Here is a 5,968-nt window from a genome sequence, read left to right on the forward strand (position 1 = left end):
AAAAAAATTTTAAAAAATACATGTCTTCATAATATATAAAAAAAAGAAAGGGTAACTGGAAAACTCAAGCATGTTGCATTGGGGAATGGGAGGTTGGATGTGGTGATCGGTTTCCTAGGATTATGCAGTCTTTTAGCTCTGTGATATCAGAGAGTAGCCCTGGGACTCTGAGAATTTGGGGGGTAGACTAAAGAGAAAGAGGGAAAGAAAAAGGAGGCAGAAGGAACCAGCCAAACAAATTTCACCAAGCTTGCAGCTTTCTTTACAGAGCTGTAGTTCTTGCCCACTTCCGAGGTGCCAGTGAAAGCATTTCTTCTTTAGGGTAAGCTTCATATGGCATTGATGCTACTGATGCTTATCTCTCTGGGGAGAATGTGGGTGAGGATGAAGGACCCTATCAAAGCTACATCCCTTGGGAACTGAATTTTACAGATGACTTTTCTGATTGCGCCTTTTATGTCTTTGTTCCTCAGACTGTAGGTCAAAGCGTTCAGCATAGGGATGACCACAGTGTAAAAGACACGATCTTGTTCTCCTCTGGGGATTTTGTCTGAGTTACTTCTCTGGCACATGAAGGCAAGTGTCCCAAGGAAGAGAACAAAAGCAGTGAGATAGGAGGTGCAGGTGGAGAAGGTCTTGGCTTTCCCACCAGGAGACTTCATTCTCAGAATCTGAGAGCTCTGATGATGAGTGTGTAGGAGACCAGGAAGATCGTGCCATTGGCCAGGAACATGAGTTTGGCAGGAAAGAGGATGACAATTTCACTTTGTGTCATGCTGTGGGAGGCAAGCTTTAGCAGGGGTGGGAGATGGCAGAAGAAGTTGATCTGATTGTCATCACAGAAGGAGAGGGTAAATGTGCACACGGTCCACAGGATGGCCCTTGATAACCCACAGACGTAGGCCCCGGCAACAAGCCCATACAGATGCCTGGAGACATCACCGCGTTATAGCTCGGTGGATTGCTAATGGCACCAAAGCGGTCACAGGTCATCACAGCGAGCAGGAAGAGTGAACTGACGGTGAAGACAATGGTGGAGATGGTGAACTGATGGTGAAGATGGTGAAGAAATAGAACTGGGGTGCACATCGGCCATAGGAGATGACCATTTTGCTTGTGGTCAGTGTGGCCAGGACTGGAGGGGTGATGACCACGGCGTAGCAGGCATCCAGCAGGGAAAGAAGGCCCAGGAAGAAGTCCATGGGGTGTGGAGTTGGGTGTCCCCTGGGGTTAGAATAAGCATCTCCACATTTCCCAGAAGGGTGACTAGATAGAAATTGGGAAACATCAGGAAGCGCGGAATGGTCAGTTCAGGGTGATCTGTGAAACCCACGAGAATGAACTTTGTCACAATGGTGAGATTTCTTTGGCCGCAGGTTCCATTCAGCTGGGTGGCCTCAAAAGGAGAAAAGAATTAGAGATTCCAGACCTGCAGGCCTTTGTCTTCCTTAGTGTCAGATATTAGATGAAAATCTCATATTTTTCTGCTCAGAGAGAGAAAAAAATGTTATGATTTAAAGAATCTGCAGGCACTGTCCTGGTGGTCCAGTGGCTAAGACTCCGAGCTTCCAGTGCAGGGCGCCTGGGCTCGATCCCTGGCCCGGAAACTAGATCTCACATGCTGCAACTAAAAATTCCACATGCCACAAAAGATTGAAGATTCCATGTTCTATAGCAAAGACCTGGTGCACCAAGTGAAGAAATAAATAACAATAAGTAGTAACAATAAAAGAACCTATAGCTGGCAGGTACTATGGAGAGTGTTTACCTATCTGTGTTTCCTTCTGGAAAATGGACTCGGGGTAGGTATTTCTTCAGGTTCACTTGCTTGTTGTCTAAGGTCTAAGACCAGAGAAAACCTTAGACTATCAAGACTAGAAGGGACCAATCTGGAGTCTCTCTTTCCTAGAATATCCCCAACAGATGGTCACACAGCCCAGATGTACCCCAGGGCTGCCTTGTATGGATTCCAAAGTTGGGCCCTGACAACTCCCAGCAGGACGTAGACTGTGATGTGAATGCTGCCTCCAGAGTGGTCGGACGCGGAGCCCTCGGTGGTCGGATGCGAAGTCCTCCGTGTCAGACGCTGAGTCCTCTGTTACCTGATGGAGACTTTCTGGGCACTCTACCTTTGGAAAGTTCTTCCTGTTGGGAAAGCCACATTGCCCTTTCTGTATCTGCTACACATTAGTACTGGGTTTCCCAGTTGGCACAGTGGGATGATCTGCCAGTGCAGGAGAGGCAGGAGAGGCAGCTTTGATCCCTGGGTCGGGAAGATCCCCCGGAGGAGGACATGGCAACCCACTCCAGTATTCTTGCCTGGGAAACCCCATGGACAGAGGAGCCTGGCCGGCTACAGTCCACAGGGTTGCAAAGAGTCGGACACGACTGAGCGACCGAGTTTAAGGTCAAGTCTTCCACATTAGTATTATGCTTGATTCTGGACGTTGGGCAAGACCCCGCTCTCCCAAGACAGAAAGCGATCATGCCCACTCTTATCACGTCTCTTATTCTTAAAGTCAAACATTTCCAGTCATTTTAGCAATGCCCAGTGAGCCCTTTCATAATCTATTTTTGTTCTGCTATGAACATGGTTATCATCTGTCTGGGATCTCTTTTTGGAGGGTCCTTGAGAGAAAGCAATTCTGTGAAAGTCGTTAGATTTATGAGGCTCTTATTCTGTGTCAGACATTTCCACATTAATTGACTGATTTCTCTCAATAATCCTGAAATAGCTGTTATGAATTTTCACTCTTGAACTGTGTAAGCCGAGGGTCAGGAAGTTACACCGGCTTGTCAAAGGATAAATTGCAAGTGCAGAAGCCAGAACTTAAGCTGTGGTGTCAAGACTCCAGGGCTCTGCTTGTTTCATTACTCTACTCTCGTCCTTCTTAACCACCACCCGTCTCCTTGAAATTTTAGCTTCTGGAGCCTAGAGGTAGCTCATAGGAAGGGCGTTAAGAGAAATCAGGTTGATTCTTCACTTTCTAGGGGTGGAATGGGTTCTTTGATAGCTACTCATTGTTCCAGGCGCTGCCCTCTGGAATGAAGCCTCCAGGGGGTGGGGGTGGAGGCTTCTCCCTCAGGGATTTGGGGACTCACTGGGAGGCTGGTCGGGAGTCAGGATTAAAGACTTGTTTGTGAGCTAGGGGTTCTCACCAGCCAAAGAACTTCCATAAAACGTTTTGGGCTGTCTGTCAGTTTCGATCCTGAGAATTTCAAGGTTCATAAGGCAAAATCAAATTCCTAGTATTTCAGATGCAGGATACCGGGTCCACCAAGTTTCTGATAATTACCATATTAGATCTGCTGACTAGCCGTAGCTTGAGTACCGACCACCCTGGCTCACCCCATTGCTCTCATCTTCTTTGACGGCAAGTGCCTTTCCTCCAGATCACTGCGATTCCTGTGATTTTTCTGTGCGCCTACCTTTTGTTTCTTTCTGTCCCTTTGTGAAATGCTTCCCATCATTTTTCTCTTTTTTGCCTTCTCATAACTTACACATGGTGTGGCTATTCACCACATGGAGGTCCATCATCTTATTGAAAAACTGAAAGAAAATGTTCAGGGCTTTATTTTATAGTTCAAATACATTAAAAAGAGGATTTGATGTATCCAGCTGCCTTTCTGGGAGCCAGTCCAAAAGTTAAAGAGTCGAAACTATATAGCCGGGCCTACATGTTAATTGTTGTGTCCAAAGGATCAGTCATGTGGTACAAAACAGAGCTTCATGCCTTCACGTGGATTGTGGAAGATGCTGACATTGTGATATCTTTTTGAGACCCAAGTCTTGAAAACTCAGCTTGGAACTTACTAGTATAGACAAACTGAGTTTGTACTCACATCTATTATTCTGTTCCAAGACTCTCTAAATCCTTCTTTCAAAGCAGCATTCTTTATCCTTATTTAGCCACACACTCTTTTTTTCCTTCTTTCCATAGAGATGAAAATTTAAAGACATGGAAGCATGCTTTAAGACATGCTTAACTAAATGTCCTCCAACTCTCTTTGCTACGCTTGTCTCTGAATCTTAAGATTAGAAATGTAGGTTTCTTTGAAGCATTTAAAAGATTACTTTGAAAACTTCAGTATTTGGACTAAATAGCTAGTAAATTCAGATTTCTAAGCAATCACATGCTTTGTAGACATAGCAATATCCCACTGCTTAGTCGGATTTGGATTGGCTAATCCACCATCTATTTTCCAGAGTGGGCATAATCTTTTGGCTTCCCAGGTGGCTCAGTGGTAAAGTATCTGCCTGCAATGCAGGAGATGCAAGAGGCGAGGGTTTGATCCCTGGTGGGCAGGGGGGTAAGATCCCCTGGAGGAGGAAATGGCAACCTGCTCCAGTATTCTTGCCTGGAAAATCCTATGGACAGAGGAGCCTGGAGGGCTACAGTGCATGGTGTTGCAGGGAGTCGGCCAACCAGTGGACATGCAGGCAGCGTAACCTTCCAGTCCAGCCCTTGGACATGCCCCACAGCATTTGCATAACTTAGTTAACACAGCCTGAGAATAGGCACCTTCACTGATGCCTTCAATAGGCCCTCATTGGCCTAAAAAGAAACGTTCATCTGGCAACTTTCTTTCGGATGGTGGTAGCTAAAACTTGCATCTGTTCAAGACACTGTCTCCATGGGGAAACCTGACAGAGAGAACTTTCCTTGAAACTCAGTTATCAGCAGTTGTCTGCTGGTTTCTGGGTCCACGTCTGTCCGATGTCTGATATTTGAACGTGACCTCATGTTAGCAGAGCGTCTGGGTGAGTGGTTTGTCTTTCTCCCCGGGGACTGGGGGCCTCTGTGTCCATGGTCATCAGGATGGGCTTACATGCTCTTTCCAGCAGTTGGTGGGAGTAACCATGACCCTTACCAGGGCTCCTGGACTTTATAAACACACGGACCCCTGGAGTCAGGAAGGACCTTGGCACAAAGTTCTGTGAGTCTCCCCCTCTGCTCCTCAGAGGCCTCGGCCTTTGTGGAGATGCCTCGAGGGACACAGCAGGGGTAGTAAGCAGGAGGCTGAGCGCGGACGGTTCAAACAAAGCGGCGTTTCTTGTCACGCTTGTAAACAGACAGGTACTTTTCCATCTTGTTTGGAGAGGGGGTTCTGACGTTAAAGAAAGATGACCGTCTGCTCCACTATGTTCTTTTCATTTGGCAGAAGAGAACACTGAAGCTCAGAGAAGTAACTGTTACCCAGCGTGTCAGAAGACATTCCTCCCAAACCGCTCTCGGTGGGGCGTCTCATGTGGGGCCTCGGGACAGCCCATGGGGTCGTGAGAGAGCAACCCAGAGCTAACAGGCCCGGGATGGAGCCCCAGGAGCGTAGTTGGGAGCCTCAGAGGCCAGGTCCCCGAGGTTTCCGAGTGGCCACCTCCCTCTCTGTGACATCCATCTCCACGTCACCTTTTTTGTTTTTGAGGTTTTTGCCGCACATCAGTGTGAACCAGCCACAGGCATGCGCGTCCCCCATCCTGAACCCGCCTGCCCCCGCCTCCCCATCCGCCCCTCCAGCTTGTCTCGGCGCTGGCTCTGGGCCCCCTGTGTCAGAGAGCAAGCCCGCTGGCTCACGGTTTGACAAGTGGTGATGGATAAGCATCAGTGCTGCTCTCTCAAATCTGCCCACCCTCGCCTTCTCCCACTGAGTCCGAAAGTCTCTGCTTTATGTCTGAGTCTCCTTTGCTGCCTTACACTTGGGATCATCGGTACCGTCCTTGGAGATTCCATATGTATGTGTTAATATGCAGTATTTGTCATTCTCTTTCTGACTGACTTCACTCTGCATCAGGCTCTAGGTTCATCCACCCCGTTAGAACTGACTCAGATGTGTTCCTTTTCATAGCCGAGTAATATTCCATGGTGTACATGTGCCACACCGTCCTTATCCATTCTGCCGATGGGCATCTAGCTTGCTTCCGTGTCCTAGCTGTTGTAAACAGTGCTGCAGTGAACACTGGGGCACACGT

General features: G+C 47.8%; 1 pseudogene; it reads right to left on the reverse strand.

Moving 5' to 3' along the window:
• Window positions 1–329: 329 nt before the first annotated feature.
• LOC122703303 lies at window positions 330–1,202 on the reverse strand (annotated as a pseudogene).
• Between the last annotated feature and the right edge of the window lie 4,766 nt (window positions 1,203–5,968).

The sequence above is a fragment of the Cervus elaphus genome, chromosome 1, assembly GCF_910594005.1.
Source record: "Cervus elaphus chromosome 1, mCerEla1.1, whole genome shotgun sequence".
Lineage (NCBI taxonomy): Eukaryota > Metazoa > Chordata > Mammalia > Artiodactyla > Cervidae > Cervus > Cervus elaphus.